This window comes from Carlito syrichta, unplaced genomic scaffold, assembly GCF_000164805.1.
Source record: "Carlito syrichta isolate Samal-C Ts95f unplaced genomic scaffold, Tarsius_syrichta-2.0.1 Scaffold308082, whole genome shotgun sequence".
In the NCBI taxonomy this organism is placed as follows: domain Eukaryota; kingdom Metazoa; phylum Chordata; class Mammalia; order Primates; family Tarsiidae; genus Carlito; species Carlito syrichta.
The window spans coordinates 628822-656713 of NW_007252178.1; the positions used below are offsets into that span (position 1 = coordinate 628822).

Sequence of the window (27892 nt, forward strand, 5' to 3'; positions counted from 1 at the left end):
ATATCTTTGCCCTGCACCTCTCCTAAACTCTACCTTATACATCCTGAACTGCCTACATTTTTTGTATGTGCAATAACAATTTTATAACTTAGGCATTAGCTCATCCTCACTCCCTCTGCCAGAAACATCTTCCCCCATCTGCCTGTTGAAATTCTACTTATCCTTGAGGATTTTGTACAAGTGCCACCTTAGTGAGATAGTTACCATCTCCCTTTCATTCAGAATGAAATTTTGCACCTCTGCCCCCACAGCATGGAATTCAAAGTGTCTAACTTGCTAGTAGTTGTTTATTTATAAATCTATCTTTCTAACTTAAGTCAATATGTCATTGGAATCAAGAACTATAATTTTTATGCCTTAATATCCTCCAGATGCTTTTCAAGTAGTATCTGCTCAATTACTTTGTGTTAAACATTAAATGAATGAATCGCCAGAAATGTTTAATTTACTGATCACAAGGAATGGTCCACCTGGTCAATAAACTGAATTCACTTACACCATCTTAATACGCGATGGTCTCGGTTGTTCAACTCCTGGGGGCCATAAGTATCTTGCAGTTCTAGAGAATAAAGAATTTCCTTGCCCTAAATGCCAAAAGGACTTATTGAGAAACTTCTAGACCCTTCCCTCAGAATGTTTTCTTTAGATGTCAGTATTTTGAAGAAGTTATCAAATGACTTTGCTATTTGTTTCTTAATAAGAATGGCAGTTCTAATTATTTTTCTGCCTATGTAGCATTATATAAGGTGAATGGAATGCCTCACAGACACTGAACTGCTACAAAAGGTACCGAATTTTTTCTTTTCTGAGGATCTTGTTTGGAGCTCCTTATTTTTAAAAAATGCCCTCCGTTTCATTTTTCATCTTTACTCATTTATTTGATCACTCTTAAGCCTGCTTAATCCACATACGCTGGCCATTTTGGGAGCACTCTATTTCCCACTCATCTTGTTTCCAGGTCAGTGGGGAAAATAATGTCAGGAATGGAACTTATCCCTTCCCAGGATGGCTGCTGACACACCTTCGGTGCAGAGGTCAATCAAGTGCAACTGCTGGCCTTCCATCCCATGCAGGTGACTGATGCTTACCCTATCACGTCCGAGAAATGCGCGCCTGTAAATCACAAATGGGAGGACATCATGCCGTTCACAAAAATTACCTTTTGTATTGTCTCTTTACCTCCCAAAGTTATCTTAAATTAGAAAAAAATTGCATTCCCCCAAGAACGTCATAAGAGTTGACTCAGTTTCTACCACAGTGATTGTTTTTCAGTGCTGGAGGCATCCACTCTCTGGAACTCTGCTGGTCCCCCTCTCCTTATTTCCCTTTCGCATATTTGTTTGCGTGGCTTGGTTGGATCCGAGGAATATGGCATATGGCTTTTTGCCGCTTGAGCTGACACAGAAGTAAATGTCATTGGCATGTAATGCCAGATTTCCATTTTGTGAATCACAGAGCTTGGGATTCTGTCTGAAAGCTCCCTGGCCACTGTGTATTCTTAAAGCAGAAGTAGAAAAGGGCAAGAACCATGCTGTTCCTGTTAAGATGCATTCATCATGATAAAAAGTATATATCAGATGGACATGCTTTTGCCCTCAAGTGTGTTAGAAAAAGCTGCTTGGCTTGTTTTATTGTGACCTGGGCACTGGGCAAGTCTGGATATTTTCTGCCAGCCTCAACTAAGTAGACACCAGTCATTCAGGGATTCAGACAGATAAGAATTTGCTTGAGTATGTACCAGGACAGAAAAGACTGTGAGTAAAAGATACCAATGTTTTTAGATGCAGTTCACCAGAATATTGTATTCATTAAATTTTCCAGTTATGAAACATTTTAGGACAGAGTCGGCTGGTAATGGAGACCTGAAGTTGCCACAGATGCAGCCTCAGTCTTCCCCTCCATCTCCTATGACTGATAAATCAAAGGAGGCATTTGAAGATTCATTAAAAAGAATTAGACAGAACCATATGAAATTGCCAATATTGAACTGTTTTTGCCTGACAAATACAGCAATTTGAAGTAGTTCACCCTAATACTTGCTGTATGTTATATAGAATCAGAAGTAGTTACCCATAAACATTTACTGTTGGTTTCTTACAGTCTTCTACGTTACTCACAGTACCTTGTTCTCTTTTGTGTTCCCTTGTTCTGTGATCATTTCACTCACCATAATAAGTTGCAATAAAGTCTAACAGTCAAGGGCATTGACCCTGTGTCCAAGGAGTAGGATTCACACCATGGCACCATCATTTCCTTGCCGACGATCTTGAGCAGGTTAATGCCCTGCCCTGTTTCGCAGTCTCTTCATCTGTAAAACATGAATTCTAATATAGTTGTTTTGAGGGTCAAATGAACCAATATTAGGCAGAGCCACATAAAATGGCAGTATTCAACCATTTCTGATTTATAAAATTGTATTTCTTTGTGTGTGTGTGTGTCGGAGTCTCATTCTGTCGCCCAGGCTAGAATGCAGTGGCACGCTCACAGCCACCCTAGTGTCAACCTGCTGGGCTCTGGCAATCCTTTTGCCGCCGCAGCCTTCCAAGTAGCCAGAACTATAGGCACGTGCTACCACACCTGACTAATTTTTCATTTGTTGTAGAGATGAGATCTTGCCAAGTTGCCCGGGCTGGTCTCGAACTCACAGGCTCAGGCAGTCCACTAGACTTGGCCTCCCAAAGTGCTGAGATTGCCGGCTGAGCCACCAAGCCTGACCCAAGATTAGTATTTCTATATAGCTTGTCTTAATAAATGTAAAGCATCTGGGCCATTCCCGTGAGGGAAAAGACAAGAAAGATCATATGACACTCCAGACTAGACATGAAGGAGCATGGATTCTAGCCCAGCTCTGCCCGGGACTTAATCTATGACCTTGAGCTCTTCTACATCTGCAGCCACCGCGCCTCTCTCCTAGACAAGGCTGTGTCTCTGGGGAACTCCCTCCTTCTGTGCTTTGGATTCTATTCCCTCTCACCTGCCCTAGGACCACATCAGTTATCACTTCTAATCTTTACATCATCAATCTCTTCCTCTCGGATACTGTCTTCTCACAAGCATATAAATACACACAACTCTCCCATATTTTAAAGAATAAATAAATGACTTTCGCAACCACCTACTCTCCCCTGCCCCCTCCAAGCCAGGTTCTTCAAATGCCTCAATTTACCCCTTCTCCTTTCACTTGTCTACTGCAACCTGTCTTCTGCCCTCACTGAAAATATAACTAAGCAGAAGAAGAAAAATATGACTCTAAAAAGCACTAAAATATATTGTATTGGAAGCTTCTTTAGCTACAGACGCCACTGGTTTTGACAAAGTTAAGAATAACCTCCGATGGACAGTTTTAAATCTTAGTCTCATTTTCCTTCTTTGCAGCACTTGACCTCATCTGCCACCCTCTTCTTAAAAACTATCTTGTTGTGGCTTTGGAAAGGCATATCCATGCAAGATATATATACAAGATACACAAGATAGATATGCAAATGAAACATTGTATGATATATGGAAGAACTAAGATAATTATCATTGTTCCAGCTACCAGTGATATTTTCAGAAAAAAAAATTAAAGGTAATTAAAAATACAGCTAAGCTCTAGAAGAGCAATATGACTCTAAAATGCATTAATAAATATTTTGAATACTTGAAAACCTCTTTAGACACAAAAGACATGATTTCTAAGAGCCAAGTGAGAATTGAAAGGAGTTGTTGATTTGTTCTAAATTTAAGGCTGGAAAGAAGTCACATTGTTATGAATCCCTGCTCTGGTGAAGAAGATAGACATCAAAAAATTTATAAAAATAAGTCTTTCATCCCTTACACCTTCATGCTTATTCTCATCTTCCCCACCCCCATCTCTCCTCTTTGGACTAAAAATATACCAGAATCATTCCTATCCTTAAATATTGTTCAATCCTGTTTCTCTTTCAAGTTCTTAACCAATCTTTGTCCGTCTCTGCACTGCCAAATTTTCCAGGAGAGTATGCCATCTCCACTTCCCCACATCCTCCCCTCGACGTGATCTGATGTTCACCCACATGCACCTGCTGCAATTGCTTTATTTAGATCAAGGTCACCTCCTGATAGTTCCTGCTCATTCTGTCCCGTGGTCATGAAGCACTGACTTGGGTCCCCGTATTTCCCAGGATCCTCTCCATCCTGGATTCTCATGCCACTAGCCCCTTAAGTGTAGCATTCCCCAAGGCCCTTTCTGTTTCTCTCCTACACCTCCTCCTCCCCACCCACACTCTCTCACTTTCATCACCTGAGGCAGGCAGAAGTCCTCCCTTATGGCCTTCCAAGCTCCATCCTCATGGATGGTCCACAGATGCCTCAAACTTGGGGTGTCTGAAACAAAGCTCTTTATTCTCATGGCCCTCTTCCCCACAGCTCTTTCTGTGCTCTGTAACTCTAGGAGGGACATGACACCCTGCCTTCTACTCTTGAAATCCAGAATGATTCTCTGCCATTCTTACGTTTTCTTTCTGATAGGTCCCCAAGTCCTACTGATGCACCAGTATGTGAGAAGGGGTCACTTGCCTTTCATTGCTGTGACCCTGCTTTTCTGTGGCATCATCTTAACCCTGGTCTCTATGCAGGAACTCATGCCAGCATGAAAAATCAATTGGCTTTTGTCAGGCAGTAAATACCACCAAAAGAAAATCTAAAGGTATTATGAAGACAGAAAAAAAAAAATTCTTTTCCTTCTCACCTGGAAATAGCTTATTTTTTTTCTCCTGGTCTCCAAAGAATCGCCACCGTGAAGAATTACTTTCTTCTGTCATATCTTAGCCACACAATGGCCCTCACTTATAGACTCAATTTGTTCTACATTCAGCCTTCCTGCCACTATCATCTCTTGGTAGTCTTTTCATCGTTCTCCCTGAATCTGGACTTGGCCCACCCAAAAGTTCTCTTTCCCCTAGATGCCAAAAACACCTTTCTAAAACACAGTTCTTCTCATAAGACAGCCACCCTCCAAAACCTTTAGCTACCTCTTCTTCCAGCATGATAGCAAAGCTCCACATTCTGTCCCAAACCACTTTTCCAAACCACATGCCTATTATACCCTGTGACACATGACCTACTGGCTCATAATTAATCATATTGATTGCTCCCTGAGCATGCTTTGTACTTCCAAATCTCTGCCCTTGCCGATATTTCCTCAGCAAGGAAGAATCTTCACCCTTTGTTAGAAATCTGCCTGTCCTTCAAGGCCCAAGTTCAAGGGCCCTGCAGAGCCCTTCAGCTGGGGCAGGAGTAATTGCTCCCCCTTAAGTTCACTTTCTTTTCTCCTCTCTTGTAGCACTTAACATACTCAGTTATACGTTGAGTTTGGAGACTTATTTTAGCCAATTGTCTTTGCTTGAAACAGGTTCCTGCCCATTCCCTACCCCACCTTGTGGCTGTCTTGAGACAATGCTGCAAAATTCTGGAAGGCCCAAAATTTGTGATCTAGATTATAGGTGTTATCTATGATCTCTCTTTCTTGACTCTACTCCTAAGAACTGAGACTAATTCTTAGTCACCTTTCTATCCTGGGATACCTACCAGATAAACACACACACAAACACACACACACACACACACACACACACACACACACGCCTATATTTATATGGGTCTATATATATATGAGACTTATAATATATATACATATATGTATACATGCATACATAGACTCAATACATGTTACTTGAATGGAATATTTATCTTGCCATTGATGAAAAGTAGCCAATAATGTTTCTTTTTTAAATAAACTGATAATTTTTTAACAGAAAAAAGTACATTCTAGAACAAACTTTGCAATCTATAGATCAAATTGAGTTCATAAGTGAGGGGTATCATGCAGCTAAGATATGACAGGAGAAAGAGTGATTCTTCTGAGGGGCAATTTATTTTAAGACCTGAAAAAAAAATTAAGCTATTTCTAGGAGAGAAGGCAAAGGATTTTTTTTTTTTCTATCTTAAAAACATGTTTAGATTTTCTTTGGGTGGTGCTTACTGCCTGACAAAAGCCAATTGATTTTTTCTGCTGGCATGAGCTCCTGCACAGAGACCAGGGCTGAAATGCTGGCAGACACTTCACATCCCAAACCACCTGTGCAGAGACTGGGGCGACATAGCCTCCAGCTGTTTGTGAGGTTGATTCTCCTCCTCTGCCTGGGGCAGAAGACCTGTAGTCCCTTCTGCAAAAAATAAAAGAAGAATTGGCATCCATGGTGACGCTAAAGGGTTCCTTGCTACCACTTTGCTGGCAGGGACCTTGACATTTCCGTAGAATTTTAAGAAACCAGTTGAGACAAGGTTCCTATTGGGAAATTTATCAATAGTTGATTATCTCATTTATAGAGTCATTCAATACAATGCAGCTGTTTAGAATCAAAGATATTCAAGGCAGAAAAAACAAAGATATGCTTATAGATGTTCACTTCATTGTTATTTATAAGAGCTAAAAATTCAAAATAACTCTTCAACAGTAGAGATGCGATACAATTTATGGATATGTTTATTTACATGTTAGAATTTTTCAATCACTCAGAATGGTATTCGTGAATAGTATCTAAATATCAGAAAAGACTTTGTATATTATGTTAATGGTGAGTAGAGCAGAGTGCGAATTACATCACAATGAGTAAAAATACAAACTAAAAAGGGTTGTTGATTTTAACAATGATTTCTAATTATAATCGTTTTCTTTTTTATTGTGTTTTTAATGTTCCACGTTTTCTCTACCTAACCTATATGCTCTTATAATTATATTTTTTTAAAACACACTTTATATGGATGCAGAACTATCAACAAGCTCTAGGTGTGGTCTGACCAGTGGTGCCAGTCTCGGGAGAGTTCCTTGATCTTTACACACCAAGATATAAATTCAGGCTTAGTTTGTTTATTCTTCCTTGAAATAAAGCATGGGCTCAGACCAGCTATGCCAGCCCAGCCAGTGCTCAGCGTGTTAGCCTGTAGTTATTGGTACTAGGATCAAAATCTCTTTGAGGCTTGATTTGAGAAACTCTCATTAACTGGAAGGATGACACATGTGAGCAAATGTGTCATCCTTGAAAAACTAAGCCAGATTCTACCCGAGTTAGACCCAGCACATGGACTGCTTGTAAAATAGGTTTCCAAAAGGGGCAGGGAGATTTCAGGAGTGCTTTCCAGAGCACCCTTCTCCCGCTCAGGCTGGGATTGCAGCAGTGGGAGGAGGAAGGGATTGGGAGACAAGGAATGATTCACCTAGATGTTTTCAGATCTCCTCATCTCATGACTTGATCCATGATGCTGAGTAGAACGACAGAAGTACTCAGAAGACTTTCATAATGTTCCCAAGTGTAAAGGTTTGCAATAGGATTTTTGTCTTCTTGGCTGAGGTATTAGACACCTAGAGAGGTATTCCTGGTGTTGTATTAATAAATCCAGTCTTAATGCACTCCCAGTATTGGGAGTAGCTCTGAAAAGAGATAACTGTTCAGTAGCATGGAATGTGCAATAGCAAAAACACTTATGTTGTATGGAAATCACTCAAAGGAGGAGTTCCACAGAGGAAAGACTTTACTTAGGAGTGTTTCAACGTATGAATAGAAACTCACCAGGGGAGCAGGACAGAGTCTACTGGGAAAAAGACATGAAGTATGATGAAATAACCAAAGAGAAAAATATAATAAATGGAACTTTATTATTATCAAGATATTAAGGTTGTATTCTTGGTATCCCAAGACTTGAAAGAAAGATGGGGTAACATGTTAAGGTTGTATTCTTGGTATCCCAAGACTTGAAAGAAAGATGGGGTAACATCCCAAGACTTGAAAGAAACATGGGTAAATGGAGTCTACTTGTCTTCTTGACCTTGCTGGTTTCTCTCTTGCTCAGCAGACCCTCTAGTCTTCCTCTCATCTCTGGCTCACTCTGGTCTGATGCAGTGTGATTCCTGTTGTAACAGGAGACCAGGATGCACATATTATCATAGGCACTTCCTAAAGATTACTTGAATGAATAGACACTAATTTCTTACTTCCAAACTGGAATTTTGGGGGAGAAATATATTTTTTTAAGGTACATATATTCACAACATCTACCATATCTAACACAAAAAATTCCCACAAAACATAAGCAAGAGGCACTTTTTTATGGTTCAGCATACATGATTATTTGAAATATTCACTTCACAATTGTCATTCTTGTCACTGTGTTGAGAGAATTGTAGACAATGCAGTTTGAAAACCATGCTTCATATTTTCCTTGGATGGCTTGGTGTAGTGGAGTACATTTTCCCATTGCATATAAATGGATTGATTATTGCCCTTCAGGGCCATTTTTTTATTTAAATTATCAAATTAACTATTTTTTAGCAATTAGTGGCTTAGAGATGCAGGCAAGTATCAAGCAATAAAATAAAATTACATTTTTGTGTTAATTCAATTTCTGCACAAATTAGGTTGCAGAGCTTGTTCTCTGTGAGAGTTGGGAATAACCTGTCAAATATTATTTGCCTATGGGTCATGGCTCACATTTCAAAGCTTACTTAAATAGGAAGTAGATAGAGAACTCCCAATAGTTTGAAGGGATCTGGCTCTTACAAGCTGTTGATAATGAAGGATTGGGTTTAAGAACAATAAGCCTGTCCTTTTGACGGCAGTTCTGGTTTGCTATGACCAGGCATACTCTTAACTTGGTTTTCCCAGAGAGGCGAAGGTTGTTGCTGCTATTCATTGAAACTCTGGACACAAAGTGGTGATGTGACTGACTTCCAGTAAAGCCAACTTCCTTACCTAGAGACAGAGTAAAGATAACTGGACTTAAACAGGTCTCACCCTAGAATTCCATATGGTGACCCCTTGACCCTGTGAGAACCCTCACTTATGGTTTGATATCTGACCCTGTGCAGACCTCTTGGATCCCCCATTAAGCCTCTTTGCTTTGCCTACCCCGCTTCCATATCTCAGAACATGACTTTCCTGCAACTGACTGCCTAAGTCTCTAGTATCTTCCTCTTCTTCCTTGCTTGCCTGGGTAAATGGAGTCTACTTGTCTTCTTGACCTTGCTGGTTTCTCTCTTGCTCAGCAGACCCTCTAGTCTTCCTCTCATCTCTGGCTCACTCTGGTCTGCTGCAGTGTGATTCCTGTTGTAACAGGAGACCAGGATGCACAAGTTATTTCTGGGCCTTTTGGTCTGACAAAGCCCCCTGTACATTCGTGAGCAGAAAAAGCAGGGAAAGTAAGGGTATCAAATGTTTAAACTTTGGGGGTTTTGTTTGTTTGTTTGTTTGAGTTGGAGTCTCACTCGGTCGCCCAGACTGGAGTGCAGTGGCCGCTCCCGACCACCGCAGCCTCACCTGCGGGGCTCTGGCCGTCCTTCCACCTCAGCCTTCCGAGTAGCCAGAATTACAGGCATGCGCTACCACGCCCGGCTGATTTTTTTTTTTTGATTTATTGTAGAGATGAGGTCTCGCCGCCCAGGCAGGTCTTGAACCTGCAGGCTCAGGCAATCCACTCACCTCAGCCTCCCAAAGGCACGGGATTACAGGCTGAGTCACCGAACCGGTTGTTGTTTTGTTTGACACCCGACATGTTTAACCTTTTGATAAAACATGGTGAGCCATGGATTTAATTTCTACAAGCTACAATGAAATTAGTCCTCTAATGAGAATATCAGAAACTATTTTTTAAGCCGGGCTCGGTGGCTCAGCCTGTAATCCCGTGCCTTTGGGAGGCTGAGGAGAGTAGATTGCCTGAGCCCACGGTTTGAGACCCGCCTGGGCAGGCAAGACCTCATCTCTACAATAAATCAAAAAATTAGCCGGGCGTGGTAGCGCGTGCCTGTAGTTCCAGCTACCCGGAAGGCTGAGGCGGAAGGATCGCCAGAGCCCAGCAGGTCGAGGCTGCAATGGCCGGGAGTGACCACTGCACTCCAGTCTGGGCAACAGAGTGAGACTCCAACTCAAAAAAAAAAAAAAAATTTTTCTGGAAAGGTGGAATTATGTGCATGTGGAATTGATGTGTTTCAGAATTGAGAGAGGTTTACTTATTCATTAGATCTGAAATCCAAGAAGGATATGATGGCAGCCCAGAAGTCTCCCTTTTCCTTTGGTGAAGAAACTATTTCCCACTTTGCACCATCTAAAGAATATCCTACCATTGGCCCGGTGTCTTTTTGTCACCATATTGCCAGTAGATGTGCTTGGCAAGATGGAGCTGAGAGTTTTGGCATTTTCTATTTTCCTTTTGGCATGATTTTTCATCAGCCTGCAATTCTGGAATGAATTTCCATGGTATATTTGGAAAATTCAATTTGGCAAGAAGATAAGCTTTCAGAATTTCACCAACTAACCCTTTGAAGACATTCAGAATTATAAGAGATACACCATATTGACCCTTGCTCTTCTAGCCTCCCTGTGCTTCTCAGGCCAGCCCATTCCATTTGGTCAAGTCTGTCATGCACCAAGGTCTTCCAGTCTTTGACTCTCCAACCCTATGAATGTAAATCATGGTCACCTCCTCTGGAGGAGGCAGGAAGAGATGCAAGACTTGGGTATCTGTTTATAGATGGGCTTGCATTTTGTGAATCTGGTTTTATTTCATGGCGTTTATGGTATTGCTTACATTTTAGGCATTTTGTGGGTGATACAAAAATAGCAAAGTCCAGGGAAATAAAACTTTCTCATATTAACAACTCGTGTTTCATAACTCAGAATTAGGATGCTTGAGAACAACCCTGCCTGCTTCAGCCATATGCTTGGGAAGCTCTGAGGTTGTGGTGGGCTGTACTGCTCATGATGCTCCCAGGTGGACTCCTGAGTTTGAATCCTGAGCCCCCCATTTTCTAGATGGCGATTGTAGATGTGTTACTTACATGTCTTGGACCTCAGTTTCTCCATTTGGAAATGGTGCCTTTTATGACTGGCTTGTAGTAAGCACTGCATCTGCATTTGCTGTGACTTCTCCTATACTCCCACAGATGTCCAGGCTTGTCACAGAGATCTCAGCATTCTGGGACCTAAAGATCAAGTGACAGTGTGGCAGATTTTACATGTTTTGCTTAAGATCATCTCTCCATGGGAGTGAGGAAAAGAGATGCAGCTGCCTGTGCATGGGAATATTTCTATGGCATATTATTCATCATTTCCCCTTGGGGATAGAAAGAGTTGTAAAAGTTATCTTGAACATATTTTGTTGAAATTTTGCATTCGTTTTGATTTTTTAAATGCACCATGTAAAACAATTAGAGGTAACTATATACTGGCCAGCCCAAATGACCAGTGAAATCTCTCTCCACTGTCTCTCGAATGAAGCAGTTGAACTGAGCCAAGAGTAGCTATACCTCTGACCCATTAGGGGAGAGTTCAATTTCTGACCTCACACTCTGGGAAGATATGGTCTAATTCAGTCTGTGCTGGGTCTGTTGCTGTTATAGAAGTCATGTCAGTGTGTGCATGTGTGCGTGTGTGTGTGCGTGTGCGTGTGTGCGTGTGTGTGTGTGTGTGTGTGTGTGTGTGTGTGTTTGTTTATGCATATCAGGGTGCCTAAAGAGGGCTTAGATGCAATTGAAAGTTTGCCTGCTGCAGTAAACACCCATTTCTTTGGAATTTTCTTGAGGCTCAATTTGGCCCGAATGCTTTCCCTCATAAAAATGAATCAACCAAACAGAAATGAGGTACAGCATAGCCATGTCATGAATTGTGGGGATCATAACCAAACATCCATTGCCAGCAATGAACATGCATTCTGATGAAATGGATGCCCAGGTTGTAGAAACAACCAGTTTGGAACCAGGAGTTGTAAAATGGAAGAATTGACTGTTAATGCCACCTTTCTAGGGCCCAGTAAATGGAATCCCCTCTCCTACCTTTTAAATGCTCAATATAAAAGGTGCTCATCTTGTTAAGACCTGCAGGTGAACTAAGGAAGACTTGGACAGCCAGTTTCAAGATCATTCTACAACAGTCACTATGTATTTTGTTCCAAAGATACATGCATATCACTTAAGTCTTTTTTGATTTGTGAATTTATTTAAAAATATTACAAAGGCATGGGAATTATATCAGATTTAGTAATAAAACATTTTAATAAACCATGTTTATGGAAAGGAATAAAATTTCATTGGATTGGATCTGCCCCCAGAGAATGCAGGATAAATGGTCCTGGCAGCGCCTACCCAGAGCAGAGCTAAGAGTATAGGTTGTGATATGTTGAGGGAAATGCAAAGATATTTCTTCTGACTTTTATTCAGATGCCCAGGGGTGATTTTCCTCCTGAGTTTTCTAAGTATTTGATGCTATGATTCCCTTCTCCTGGCTGTGGACAGCTCATGATAAATCTGAGTGTGTTCAGAAGTTGATGATAGGCTACTCATCACACATTTTAGCCTGTGGAGTACAAGTCTATTTGGTGTATGCAGAACAGCTTCAAATCAGTTCTTGGGAGATTGACAAACAGTAGTCTAAATCTCATGCCAATAAAAATCTAGGTTTTCCTTTTTTTGAGATTCAGCTGCAGCTTTGTAAGCTTGCATATGTCCTTTTTGTTGCATAGTCTAGAAGAGGAAAAGTAGCCAGTAAGGCCAGGTTAACTAAATACAGCATCCAGTCTGTGAGCTCAGTAACAAAACTACTGGACAAGATCCCATGGAAAAATTCCTTGGAGGTTTCTTCAAAGATGCTGTAGCTATTTTGTATGAAGTGGCCCCTCTGAAAACGTAGTTGAAGCTACTTATTTTCTAGAACTAAACCATTAAGCCAGGCATGGTGGAGCGTACCTGTCATCCCAGCTACTGGGTAGGCTGATATGGGAGCATGGCCTGAGTCCAGGAAGTCGCATTCCAGCCTGGGGAACAGAATGAGGCCCCAACTCAAAAAAACAAACAGAAAGCCAAGGCTAGCAAGGTGAACCAAAGAACTTACTTTCTAGCTTTCAAATAGATGAGGTGGATCAGACTGAAGTCTTTTTAAAAAGCATCTGTCTACCTTGCAATTTTGTCTTAAAAAATAAGTTTTCTATGAAAAAAATCACCTGAAAAAAATTTATGATCTCACATAATGCATGATCTACCTACCTCATCACTGGCAAGTATAATATCATCTCTATCACCTAGTGAATGGTCCTTATGAACTTACATGCTTTCTCTTGGAGAGAGCTCACTAGGACAGCTACCAAGCCTCAGACTGTACTTCCCACCCAACCCCCACTTTAGCTCTAGGTTGCATGATACAACAGGAATTTTCAGTCATTCTGAAGAAGGTAATCTTATTCTCATGTAGAGAGACCTTTTGTGATGGCTTGGAATAGTGAGACCTCCTCCCTCCCTTCCTAAAAAAAATGCACTTCTCCATTGTAGACTTTGAAGATTAATTTAGGGTTATTCTTTTATGCAAACATCTCTTAGCAGTGATTCTCCAACTGTAGTGTGTGTAAGAATCCTGAGATTCTGGTTTAGAAGGGAGGTACTAGGACCCCAGCAATCTGCATTTTACTGAGAACTCCAAATGATTTCAATGTAGGTGGTCCCTATGGTTAACACTTAGAGAAACTGGAGCTCAGATTCATTGGTTCAAATCCCAGCTCTGATTTTTTTTTTTTTAATCTTTGTTACTTCAGTTAGGTTGTTTAACCTTCTTATGCCTCAATTTCCTCATCTGTATAAAAAGTGTAATAATAATATCTCACAGGGTTGTCATGAGGTTAAATTGGTTAATCCAGATAAAGTACTTAGAATGCTACCTGGATTATTAATTGCTCAGTAAATGTTAGCTAGATAAATCCAACAAATTATAGATGTCTTGAAACAGAGTGTTTCAAATAGATTGACATCCTGTTAACATAGCGTTAAGATCAACTGAGGAATATATTGAGTTATGTTGGTGTGTTGGGTTGGGGGGCAAAATGTCCCTTCATGGAGTCCTGTGATGGATTGTCATTGCATGTGGGATAAAAACCAAACTCCTTAACCTGGTCTCTAGGAGCCTGCTGGTCTGGTCTCACAACAAACTCCTAATCATTCTTGTCTCACATCATCCTGATCATTCCCACTGTGATCAGCCACATGTAGCTTCTTTCAAGTTTTCAAAGATGCCACACCACCTCCTAGCACAATCCCTTTGCATGTGTTGTTCCTTATGCCCAATCTACTCTTTCTCTCACTGCCAATTCATTAACTTTTACTCTTCCTTCAGATCTTGACTCAAATATCACTTCCTCTGAGATGCTTTTCCTAATCTTGTTGTACCCGAATCCTGAATCCGAAAGACCACCAAAGAGCCAGCTCCGATGCAAATCACACGAGAATCTTTATTCAGGCTCGAGTCTGGGCTCACGTCCATAACTGGCGCAGCGGTACAGGAACGAGAGCCCCGACCCAGCACAGCAAGCAGCTTATATACACAGTTACAAGGGAGGGGAAAGAACTTTAAACTTGTTCGCACATGACTGGGCAATTTCTCCTACTGGGTACGGGGGCGTTTGGGATTGGTTGGTTTGTATGGTCGCAAATCGCGGCTGACCACGGCTGACCATCAATGGTCAGGCGGGCTGGGTGGAACCGGTTGGGACATCTGGAATGTGAGATTACTAGGGGAGTGGAGCAGGAAATGGGGCCAGAGGGTCTGCACCATGACTCCACGGTTTTCTTTTGGTATATGAACTTGTTTACCAAAAGTACACTACTGGGCTTGGGCGGGAAAGCAAGCATACATCTGAGTTTTAAAAACAAGTTTCAATATACATTCAAAATAAGCTTCAACCTACACTTAAAACAAGTTTTATCACACAATTATGAACTAGATGGCCCTTGAGCTCCTCAATCTCACTAAGTCTCTCTATTATTTGTGCTCATGTATATTTTAATAACTCGTATCACAGTTAGACTTTTATATTCTTGCCTTCTCTACTAGAGTTTATGGGCTATAAGGTAGAAACCATGTCAGTTTGTTGTGTCAATAGTATGATTGCCTGGCATATAGACACCCACGAAATATTTGTTGGAAGAAATTATTAAATTTTGTTTGATGGAAGACCTAGTTGGAATTATATGCCATGGAGATTTGAACAGTCTCAAGAGGCAAAGGGTAGGGTTGTCTCTGTGGCAGAGGACACTCGGCAGAATTGGTTAGAGGAAATGTTCCAGAAAGGTGGTAGAGAGAACCTGAGCTATCCACCACCCTGGAGGGTAGAGGTTGTCTGGGCAGAACTGAAAAAAAAAATGCCAATGTTGGAGGTGAGTACCTGGGTGGTTGAACCTGGGTAAGAATTTCTTTCCAAGCTCATATTAGCATAAGGACACAAAATGAAAAACCAGGATTCGGGTTTTTTTGACAGGGCAGATCCAATATCAAGACCAGTGGGCGGAGCTGAGCATTTGGAGAGGGAGGGATATGAGGTTTAAACTGAGCTCTGTTTAGGTACCAAGGAGCCTCAGGGCTATTGTTGCTTTTTGGACAGTGATTGTGTGGTTGACGGATAGTTCGCCTTGACTTCAAGAACCAGAGATACATTAAAGCATATCCCTGCCTCCTTTGAAGCCTGGTCTGGGTGGTCAACGTGCTGAGGGTTCCCAGGCTTGCAGAGACCTTTACGGAAAAGAAGGTCTCCTTGAGGTTATCATGATGCTAAGATGAATGACAGTAGGACAAAGACTAATCCTTTCTCTCTAACTTATGCCAAAATCATGTCATTCTTGGACATCATTCTCCATTAATCTCTGTAGAATTGAGGGTTTCTGCAGACCCCGGTGTGAGAAGGCTACCTACCATCTGATCCCACTTGCTGAGTCTGACCAGAACTTGCAGCTGTTCACTGCTCAGTGGCGGCCCCTGCTGCTAAGGAGAAGGATGACAGCACCTTCAGAGTTGGTGGCTTTAATTCTGGTCGTGCATGCAACCAGGAGAATTTGGAGAAAGCAGGGAGGGACTAGAGAGGATCAAAAACAGGCTGAGAAAATCCAGGAAGATCTCCAGTGTACGGGGTGCCTTGGTGAGATGCTAATGCAGAAAAGAGCTGGACCAAAGGACTGCATTTACAAAATCTTCCACAAACCTTCCATGTGATCACTTTATTCCAAAGCTTTGCTAGGTACCATGGCAGTGCACTCTGAGAAATACCACTGCAAACTTTTATTTGGGGGCTTTCAGATAACAAATACTTTTAAAGTGCCCCCTCTCCCTCATACTTTAGATTGGAAGTTACAGTAAATTTTAATTAAGGGTGGAGGCTGTTTATGTTTGTTTCTATCCTGAGTAGGGATGGAGTATGGATTCTCCCAGTGAGATTCCCTGCTGGGATGCAAGCTCTCTCGCTTGCCCGCAGTCCCGGGTATGTGAGCACCCCTGCTGTACACCCGTTGTGCGTACAACGTGAGGCGGTTACGTGACAATTCTGGTCAAAAACTGTATGTGAAGAGAAGGTGGGAGAAAGCAAAGTCACAATCACATAAAAGTAGAGAGAGGGGGAGAGATGAGATTGCAGTTGATTATGGGTCTGGCGGCAGATGTTCCACACGAATCCAAGTCGCTGCAGCCAGTCTGTTTCTATGGCAACGGAATCAGTAATTATTGAGCCCAGGCAGTCCCCCCTCCCCTTCTCCCAACAAGGTAGAGGCTGATGAATATGAACTCTCTCCAGCCCATCACCAGCTTCTTCTTCATCTTCTTTTTTTTCTTTTCTTTTAGCTCTTTGTAAGAAAAAGCTGAGGGTATTGAAAAGTAGCAAGAAGAGGAACTGTATGTTTATTGACAAGAGAGCACAGAATACTAAAATAGAAATGAAGTGATTGTTTTTCTCTTGTGATACTATACGAGAAAAGCTCTTCCTAGAAAAGCCGATGATCTCTGAAGATGCTAAATAAATGAGCAGGAGTTTCCCTGAAATGGAGGCTCCCTTTGATTGGCTGATCTTCCCGCGACTCCTGCCAATCGGAGCACCCCTGGGTTTCAGCTCCATAAACATAAGCAAAGCTACATGCTTATTCTTCTGGATTTGGAGTGTATACCATTCAAAGGTGTGCGGCGGGTCTCTGTTCACATGGCTCAACTGGAAACCTGTTTCGTGAGCAAGCTAACTCGGGGACCATCTGGTATTCCAGCACATTGTTCTTCTGGGGGGCAACTCTAAGTCGATTTGTGGTGGCAGCAGCTTAGAAGCGGTATTTGTAGTTGGAAAAGATGGACTTACGGGAGCTTGGTGAGTAAACCTCAGTCTTACACATCTGTCCACTGGTATTAGCAGCTTGAGCTAAATGTAGCTTTGTCCTATTGTCTGCAGAGAAAACTGAATTGGAACAAGTACATGGAAGAGCTGGCATGCAAGGGTTCCCATAATATGGGAGACTGAATTCGAAAGGCGGCGTGCTTTGCTTGGGTTGGATCGGATTTGTAGTTGACTGTACATTAGACTTGAACGTTGGTTGTCTAGTTAGGATTAGTGTAAGGAGCTGGGTTCTGCTTTAACTCCCTAGGTATCGCTTCATTTCAAAAGAAATGCTTTTAAAACGAAATTAATAAAAGTCAACCCTGTGTATTGCTAAGAAGAGAGAGGAAGGTACAGGCATGGAACCGGAGCTGTTTGATTGTACTGCTGGTGTTTGCATTGTGAAGAGAGATGTCATTACAATGGTCTGTCAAACACTTCTTCAGACCCCCAGCCACAGAGAAGCATCTTTTCTCCATTTGCCACTGTTCTCTGCTGGGAAATGTGTAACTGAGCTAGGTCGTGCCCCTCCCTTCTTTTCTGAAACCTGTCTCCAAATTGAAATATGTTTTTTAGTTAATTGGCAAGATGAATTGAAGTGCAGTGAGAAAGATTTTAGCAGTGAAAAAGCATGCTTCCAAATGCCTCTATTTTGCATCCTTTCAAACCTCTGAAAACCAGAGAGGGTTTGCAAAGTTATATTCAAGGATTGGCTCGTTGCCAGGAAAGGGATGCTCTGAACTATTGCTCTGTTCCCTGGGGTTTAATTTTCTGACACTGGTGATGAAATTTTCAATTTCGTTGGGTAGAAAAAGGAAGAACAAGAAAGCAGTACTGTAAACAGGCAATGGAGGGGCAGCGTGAGGAAGGAGAAACTCTTTGCCTTTAGGGACCCTTCTAGCTGCAAACTTAAAAATGTATGTTGCAAGACAGAACCCAAGCACAGGGCAGGATTCCAGAGGAACCCATAATCCTTTCCAACGTGGAGAAGAAAGATATTGCCTTCAGCTTGGGTACAGAGAGTGGTAGCTGAACTTGGTGCTTCTATCCTTGCCTAAGATCCTTTCCCCTGTCTCTGTCTGCTGATTTTGAAGATTCATCACATTTGCTTTTGTAAAAATGCGATTTCCTATCTTATGTGCCAGAAAGTGTCATAACACTCTTGATGTCTTCTATTTACAGTCTACTTGGGTTCAGATAATGGAGAGAGGAAAAGAGAATAAAGCATTATCATCCGGTTTATGAAGAAATGCACATGAAATAGTCATACAGGGAAAATCTTATTGACTTATCCTTTTCAAAAAGAAATGTTCTTTTGACAGAGGGGAATGTGATATGTCTTCATGTGACTCTAGAATGGAATTTGCTGTGTCCTTAAATGGGAGCTGTGATGAGCAGTTAAAGAAACAAAAGAGCTGGGAAGGTTTCTCCTGTAGAAGACTCCAGGTGGGGTGGGGTGACTGGGTATGTGGGAGAGACCCTCCACTCTGAGTTCATTAGAGACATGGGACTGACGCTGCAGGAGGAGAGGGAGAGTTTCCCAACTGTGGGTGACAGTGCATGGAGAAACCTGGTCCCTTGACCGTGTCAGTGCCTGTTTGTTAGCTGAAGGCTTTTCTAGAGGGACTGGCTGGCCTCTGATCCCACGAGGCTCCGGGTGGTTGGATACACAGAAAATTCCTCCTGATTGGAGACACCCACATGCATGTCAGCTCTCCCCACTGCACCTCTCTCCCTAGTACACCCAGATACCCAATTTTGAGGAAGTCTGGTTTCTAGTGAATGTGCATGAAGTGACAGTCATCTCACTATAGTGACTGTCCATCCTTTTTTGGCCCCGTCTCTCCCCCAGTAGTGTCACTTTTACACGAGCAAAGTGCTGGCACCTGTTGGCAAGAATGAGAGAAGAAACCAGCCTTTTATGGAAACAGTAAAAATGCTTTTTTTAAAAAAAATCTAAAACAGTAGTTCTTAGTCTATTTTTGGACCATAGAACTCTTTAAGAATGTGAAAGCTATGAACCTCCTCCCTGCCTCCCAAGAAAATACATTCACACACGGTCCCCTAACTCTTTGATGAGAAGCCTTTTTGGGGTAAAGTCAGATTCCTGTCCTGAGGGAGTAGCCAAGAATTTATTACACCCTGAAGTTCATCATCTCCTTCTTTTCAAAGGGGTTCACTAAATGCTACTGCAGCCTTATCTTCGTCTGTCTTGAACATTTACTGTGTGCCAGGCACAGTGTGATGCAGTTCATATATAGATGTAATCACTCACTGAATCTTCCAGCAACCCTTACAGGACTGTTTTTATGCCTATTTTATAGATGAGGAAATCGAGTTCCCAAAATATTAAGAACCTTGCCCGTGTATATCAAGCTAGGAACCTGCAAGTGCTTGGTGTTTTATGGATGTTGATATACTTGTCGTTGCATCTGTATGTGGAAGGCAAGTGAGTGGATAGGAAAGAAGAATCCTGTCAGTCTGTCTAGTGGAGTCAGGTCACCAGTCATTGAATTAAGTAGACATCACAATAATTAAAGTAGAGTTGAAAAGGCATTTGGGTATGTGGGTGAATTATTAATAATGTCATTTAGGAAAAGAAGTTTGAGCTAACTCGAAGCCCATCACAAAAATGCCCCACTGGCTGCCACCTTATGTTACTGTGTGAGGCACCACCCCATTCCTGCAGCACTTGCTTAACTGGTATGAATTGGGTCAACTTTCAGACGAGACCAGCTCCTCCCAGGTCATCTGAGAGAGGTGGCAGGTCACCAGTGTCCCATGACTGCCCTTTTCTTGCAGTGGCCAAAGCCATGGCATGGGTCGAAAAGACCCAGGAACAACAGGGCAGCAGGTTGGGGGTTGGAGGGTGCGTGTGCTTTCTGAAGACCTTGTGAGCAGGAGAAGCGGACCTACCTCAGAAACAAAAACTGCGTTCCTCAGAATTTTAGGGGGAATTGATGGCTGTCAGGGTAACGTGGAGCTGGATGTGCGTGTGAATCCTCCACTCCCACTTCAACCAAAGCATCTCTACTTCCACCTGCTTTATAATTGCATTCACAGTGAAGATGTGTAGTTAAAAATGAGAAAGAAGAGGTTAGGCAGCTAGAAAGAAACACTGTTGATCTTATTGATATTTTCTACTTATTTATACTGCTGAGTAGGCATGGAATCTTTAGCAGTCTTAGAAGGTTTTAAAATCATGGGTTCTTTGCTACGCTTGCCTAATATTGTGCACTTTCTGGCATTATACCAGGTAGGTATGTATATGTGTAGAAGACAATTCTAATTCTAATAACTAGACCAAAAAAATGTACTACAGGGTCAATACAGTAGATCTTTTTTTAGAGTAATACTGTCTGGCTGGGCTCGGTGGCTCAGCCTGTAATCCCAGCACTTTGGGAGGCCGAGGTGAGTGGATTGCCTGAGCCCGCGGGCTCAAGACCTGCCTGGGCAACTTGACGAGAGCTCATCTCTACAATAAATCAAAAATTAGCCAGGCGTGGTAGTGCACACCTGTAGTTCCAGCTACTTGGAAGGCTGAGGCGGAAGGATCGCTGGAGCCCAGCAGGTCGAGACTGCGGTGGCCAGGAACGGCCGCTGCACTCCAGTCTGGGTGACAGAGTGAGACTCCAACTCAGAAACAAAACAAAACAAAACACTGTCCTTTGGAAATATAATGCAAGTTATGTATGTAATTTTAATTTTTCTAGTAGTCACCTGAAGAAAGTAAAAAGAAACAGGTCAGTTAATTGTAACAATATATAGTATTTAACCCACAATGTCCCAAATATGATCATTTCAACAGATAACTACAAAATTATTAAGAATATATTACATTGATTTTTTTTATTTTAAGTCTTTGAAACCTGACATGTGTTTTACACTTACAACACAACTCCATTTGGATACTAGATTTTCGCAGGAAATCTGTATTTAGATCTCATAAAATTCATAGTTAAGAAAGATTCATCTGCGCAAGTTATTCCAAACATACATCAAAGTTTTCCAGTAACTGAATTGAGTATTGATTTTAAATTTAAATTAGTTAAAATCAAATACATTTAAAATTTGGTTGCCCAATCATACTCGCCACATGCTTTAAGGCTTCCCTGGTCAGATGTTAAGTGGCTTCTCTGTTGGACAATGCGAGGCTGGACTCTCAGAACTCTCTTTTCCCACTAGGACAGTTACTCCTCTCACTCCATCATCACGCCCTGGCACCTTTATCTCTTTTACTGTCACAAGGTAAGACTTGCTCTAGTCGCTGAGAGAAGCAGAATATTAGTATTCAAGATCGTGTTAATCTCTGCTTTTATCATTACTCATAGCAAACTCAACATGGATAGCTAAATCTTGGTTTTTCCATTACACTGTTTGGCAAGGGAGAATTAAAAGGTGTGCTATTTCCTGTTACAGAAAGACAACATTCATCCATCTGTGGCATTTTTTGGTCCCTAAATATCTTGACCCTGCCACTTATTGTGCTTTGGGGCCACCTCCCTTAACTCAGTATTGAACACGTGTTTAATTTTAACAATAAACAAATCATGACTGAGAAGTTAACTCTGTTGCAAACTGGTAATTCTTCATGAAGACAAGTATAGATTAAAGCTAGGATGTGACTTAATTGCTGCCATCTTATTCAATTCTGCAAATTTTGTTTAGCTAGAAAATATTGACTAAATAATTCTTTCAGTTAATTTGCTCTTAAAATTCTTATCTTCAGTTCCAGATATTATCTTATTTATCCACCCCTCAAAAGATTTATTTTAATGTAAAGTGAGCCATGAAAAAGTAATCAATCTTTTCAATAGCTGGATCGAACATGCTGCAAAGCCCTCTTAGAAGCACCTAGTCAGCCTCCTAAAAATGTCCTAACTTGACAATTTCAGTCAATCAGCTTTAGCAAATGGTCAGGCTAAAGCTCACTCTATGCTCAGTCCTCTTCAGCTTTCCTTTTATAAAGAGCTCTATTAGAAATGCCACAAAACATTAAGAAAAGAAAAATAATAATTCCACAGGGTTAAAACCGCCTTTGATATCAGGGATGCCTTCTGGATCAGTGGTCCTCATTTCCTTAATGCTGAACAGAATTCTCAAGGAGAATGCCAACCACTCAACAGATGTCTTTTGGAATAAATTTTGTGGGTCCTTTACAACTTCTTCCTTTTGATAGCATGACTTAACCTTTCTTACTGAAGCAACAGTGGAGGACCAAGTAGATTAAGTCATAGGCAGAGCTGAATCTAAGAGAAAACTGTATCTGCTGATACTTGGCCCAGCCAAGGACTAATATTCTCTGTCATGATTGGAAAAAAGTGCTTTGAGATTTCAGTGAGTGCAGAGACACTGGAAAGCAGCCGAACATTATATAAGTAAAATTATCATTACAATAAGTGTCTTTGAGTTTCCACAGGATTTTGAAATCTGCTAATTTCCTAGCTTATTTCAAGCAATCTGTGATATTCTAGAAATATAGACCTAGAAAATTATTCATATGGATGTCAGAGCAGTAATCTATAATCTAAGGTCCTGGACTGTTGTTTCTACTTTAGCAACCAAATTTTACAAGTTACTTAACTTTTGTGATCCTCAGCATCTTCCCATGAGTAAAGAAAAGTTTAGACTTGGTGACTCTTTCTATGTCATGTGTGTCAAATTTCTGGACTGTCATCAGTTTTCTGGTACCCATGTACCATTGGTCATAACATTTTTTCCCAGTGCATCCAGATAGAGCCTCAGAATCCTTCTTAACATGGTGCTGAGTCAACCACTAGTAAGATGTCAGAATGGCTTGTGGCTGAAACTGATTTTGCATCTCTCTCTTATGACCTTTCATCAGCTTTGTACCTTGCACAAGACTTTGAAAAGGAGCATATAGGGAATTATCATCAGTATGCAGCGTTTCAGTGATAAGCCAACGACAGCTCTTTACTCATCCTCTCGCTCAGCTGTTCCGTGGAGGTGTTGCCATCTGACAAGGAGGGCTCTAGCCTGGCACTTTGGGAGCTTACTTTTCTTTTCCTTTGAGCTGTAAGTGATGAGAGACCTGTCAAGGAGAGCTGCTCACTGGCATCATTCCCAGACCTGGAAGCATAATGAAATAAAGTTTCATTCCAACTCTGTTGGAATTCTTGCAGCTGAACATTTCAAATAGCATCTGGGGCAGTTCTAACATCCAGTTGCTTGGTTGGAAAGAAGAGCCCATCAGCTAATGGAACTCAGGCCTTCGTATTGGCAGCACAAGCCAAGGCCCTTGGGACAACTCAGTTCTGACTAAAATCAGCCAGACCACAGGTCCCAGCAAGTGAGATGGAGCCCACTCCCTGTCTAATGGGCCAGCAATTTTAAATCTGCATTTCGGAAGCTTTATCATATGCAAAGAGGGATATCAAAGAGGGTCTGCCTTGAAAACCACCAACATCGGTTCTGTTCCTGGACCCAGACTACTTTATGTTAAATATTCCACTGGCACTCCCTCTAGTACCCATGAGAGTAGTGACAGGGCTGTCCCCCTCATCTTTAGAAAGAGAAGAGGGGCAAGAAAAAAAGCTCCATTGTAGACTCTGTGAGCCAGTCTTGAACATCTCTGCAAAGTAGACACAGGAAGTTTTGCAAAGACTACCTTATAGACCATCCTTTTGTCCTCTCTAAAATTTCCTGAGAACTGAGTAGATCGACAATTTAATCTTTCTGAACCTTAGTTTTCTCATCTATAAAAATGGAACTTGACACAATCCTCATTGAAGAATAAAAATTAAATGAGTGATGTCTTTGTGAGTGATTAGTAAACTGTAATGTGCTGTGTAAGGGGAAAACAGTATGATTGCTTTCTTTGGGTAGAATTCTTTTCTTTTCATATCTCACAGTAGGTCTAGTTCTGCTCTTTTGCTATGCAGGTTCTCTGCTTTTTTGCTCTCAGATTATTGTCCTAAACCCTCTGAGACTACCCCAACCCTCCAGCACTGGAGGCCTCCCAGAAAGAAAGACATTGTACTCACAGGCCAAAGCCTGGGGGTCAAGTCCTAGCTTAACCACCATGTAACATTTAGGTTTCACCATGTTGCCTCTCCCATCTTTAGTATTTTTTCTCATAGATGTACTATCTACTCTATCTGACACATAGAAATATTTAAAAGGACACACATATGTATCTCATGGATTGGCTATTTATTGTGAATTGCAACATGAGGTATTGCTATTATTGCTTCAAATCCAACATGTCCTAAAAACTCAGCCTTGTCTTTTGAGAAGGATTAATTGGGAACCTATCTCTGGGGTTCCAGAAGCTATAGGATGGTGATGTGTACAACCTGATTTTGGAAGCCAGTCAAGACCAAACAATATTGTGCTTCTAGGGAAATACCTTGTGGCATTCGAGAAGGCGCTGACTTGCCATAAATAATTGGTGACTTTCACATCTATAAATCAAGATGTGCTTTGTCTTGGTAGATGGCTTATAAATCTTTCTGGATAGCCAACCCTTAGCCATCCTACCTCAATTCTTTCTTCTTCTTGAACGTATAATAAAAGTTTTGAAAATATGTACATTTTTGGTTCTTCCACTTGCTGGTTCCCAGTCACTTCTTGATAGCTTTCTTCCCCACCTACTTCTACTCCTGCTAGCCACACACACCCCTGATGTATTTTATCAAGAAAGGAGAAGGAATGATGTATTTCTTTGTTACATCTAGTCATCTATTTTCTATAAGCCCAGAGCATCCTAGATCTTGAAGAAAACTGAGTCCTGGCATGGAAAATAGATTTCATCTGGTGACAACTTGGGTACACTGTCAGGGATTTCCTAGGACTCTGTCTGGGCTTCACGGGTCCACAGGGAGAAAGGGGAGAGTAGCAGCCTGCACCTTATTACACGTGAGGAAAGTGTGACTCAGAGACATTAATGGACTTGCTAATACCCTCTATTACCAGGAGACAAAATTCACATTTTCTTGTTCTCTTAATTTGTTCAATAACCAATATTCACTGAATGCCTACCCTGAGTCAGGTACTGTTCTGGGCCTTGGTATTATAGCTTTTGAGCATGTATGTGTTCACCTGCATGGAGATTTATTTTTTCAGGCAATTATTGTCCTCAAAATTGGAATTCCCCAGAATATGGAGGCTACAATAAGAAAATGTTCCAACAAACCACATTTATTTATATCTTCACTAAGTCATTTTTGCATACATGTATGCATCCATTTCCATGCCTATTTTCCTTAAAAAAAAATACCAACTTTCCGAAATTGGGCCTTTGTAAGAGTTGTTTGAAAATAACTTGAAAGTAATTGATAAAAACAGATTGGCCAGTAACTGTCTTTGCTTTCTGCCTTCTTTCCCCTCTGAACACCTAATAGAAAGTGAACCATAAAAGCAAACTCAAGAACTGTATGCTATCCTAGTTTTGCAAAGCAACCTACAAGATGAAACCCAAATGAACCAACTTTTGTCTTTTTTACCAAAGGCTTCTGAAATGCTAGAATTGCTAAGGGAGAAAGAATTTACAAATATGGTGATCTAGAACTGCTGCATTTCCATGTCACCTGGGTAAAAATATAAATGGCAATGGATGCGAACATCTCTTAGCCCAAAATATGAGCACTGTAGAAGCTGGGAAAATATACACTAATTCCATCAACTTTGTATGGCGGTTGTCTCTATCTTCCATCCCTAGTATAACTGTCTTTCATAAGCTGACTCCTAGTTAATTGCCAGACCAATGTCAGAAACACTTGTGCTGTTGGTTACAAGAACTGTGACTTCTGCTGGGCACTGTGGCTCATGCCTATAATCCCAGCACTTTGGGAGGCCAAAGTGGGAGGATCGCTTGGGTCTAAGAATCCAGGCAACATAGCAAGACTTTGTCTCTACAAAAAGAGTCAAAGAATTAGCCAGGCATGGTGGCATGCGCCTGTAGTCCCAGCTATTCAGGAGGCTGAGGTGGAAGGATTGCCTGAGCCCAGGAGGTTGAGGCTACAGTGAGCCATGATCATGCCACTGCACTCTAGTGTGGGTAACAGAGATCCTGACTCAAAAAAAAGAATTGTGACTTCTGTGTGCCAGGCACTTTACATATTTTGCAAGTGGAGCTGCCAAAACCATTTAAAAAAATTCTCAGTATAGCTATTATTTTAGAACTACCATATAGCACGAACTGACTGGTCACACGTTTTATTGAGCAGTATACCCCCCCTAAACTAAAAGGATGGAGGACCGGAATCAGAGAAACTCTAATTCCCAATTTTTTTCCTAACACACTTTAGATAGAGTGTTAAGAGCAATGTTAAAAGGCATTGTATCCCCTTTAAGAGAAAAGGACACAGACACAGAGTTCACTTATTACCCATCTAGTAAGCGGCAGAGTGACACTTAAACCTAGATGTGTCTGATTCCCAAACCCATGTTTTTCTTATCAGGTGCCTCCGTTTCAGTGCCGCCTGTATGTTGCTCGATAGCTAATGCATTAGAAAAGTAACCTTCAGTCTGAGTGCTCATTTTCCTGATGGATGTGAAGATTTTCAAGAGAAAGGCAGGCATAGGTAATTAGTTTTAAGGTAATCTATTTTCTGATTCTCTGCTTCTCCTTGTCCATTAAAACTGATCATCTTGTAATAGCACCTGTGGCTTCCCCAACAACCTTTCCCAACTACTCTTCTGCCTTTTGACAAGAGAAAGGCCCCTCTCACTGCCAGTAGATCTTAATATGATGTGTTGCCCAAAGTATATAAACCTTCTCTGAAGGTCAAACCAAAGGACTCATGACAGATCCTTCAGATAAGAATCCATGGATGGGTCTCAATCTCAACAAGAGGTACATTCCCAGTGAAATCTTTCTTATGGGTTTAGTGTAATTATTATACTATTTAATATGATATCAAACATTACTATTTCTAATATAAATATAATTATTACACTACTTAATTATGTTATATTATTTGCCAAAATTTGAAACATTTGTTTTAATTAATTTATATTAATAAGTTTGCTGTTAAATTCAATCAAGAAGAGAACCTTTTGTCAGAACCTTCTGTTCACAGAAGGTGTGTTTTTAAGTTAGATTTTAGTATGTGTGTGTTAGAATGTTAGTTTAAAAGAATGATTGATCATTTACTTTTAAGTATAAAATTCCATCATATGAAATTTCATATGAGTAGAAGTGAGTAGAGTGGGGAAAATAGGAAGCAGAATGGGAATTTGAGTTCTAGGATTAGCATTGGCAATGAGCTGAATCCAGGCCCTGCTTACGCTTGTAAATACCATTTTATTGGAACACATCTATGCTCATTTGTGTGTTGTCTGTGGCTACTCACATACTACAGTAGTTGAGTGGCTGTGACAGAGGCTTCCTAGAAAGCCTAAAATATTTAGTATCTGGGCTTTTCCATGAAAGGTCTTCTGACCCCTATTCAAGGAAGAAAATCATGCTGCAAACTTTCCATCTATTTAAGAACAACTTATTTGTATATTTTTAAATGAGTACTTATGGCTCTCTAATCATAAGATACACTTAGAGTGATGGAACACTTTTATCCGTACCGTAATACACTGAAAATTATATCCTTTGAAACTATTTAAACTCTGATGAAAAATTTCAACAGTAGACTTTAAAACATGTGAGTGGTACATAGATTTTTTTAAAACAGGGAACTCAGGAGACCACTGCCTTGGAAGATAGTCATGAATTTGTTTTCCATAGTTCCTCACTATGGGCAGG

General features: G+C 41.1%; 1 protein-coding gene across 3 annotated transcripts in view; it reads left to right on the top strand.

Moving 5' to 3' along the window:
• The window catches only part of LOC103267245 (engulfment and cell motility protein 1-like), a 162101-nt gene that overhangs the window by 11592 nt on the left and 122617 nt on the right, over positions 1 to 27892 (top strand). For 2 of the 3 annotated variants that reach the window (XM_008064844.2, XM_021715939.1), the window contains exon 1: positions 16573 to 17166. The exons of the other annotated variant lie outside the window; for it this stretch is intronic. The gene's annotated coding sequence lies outside the window, so the exon portion shown is untranslated. Of the gene's footprint in view, positions 1 to 16572; positions 17167 to 27892 lie in introns of those variants that run through there. 3 annotated transcript variants of the gene reach the window in all.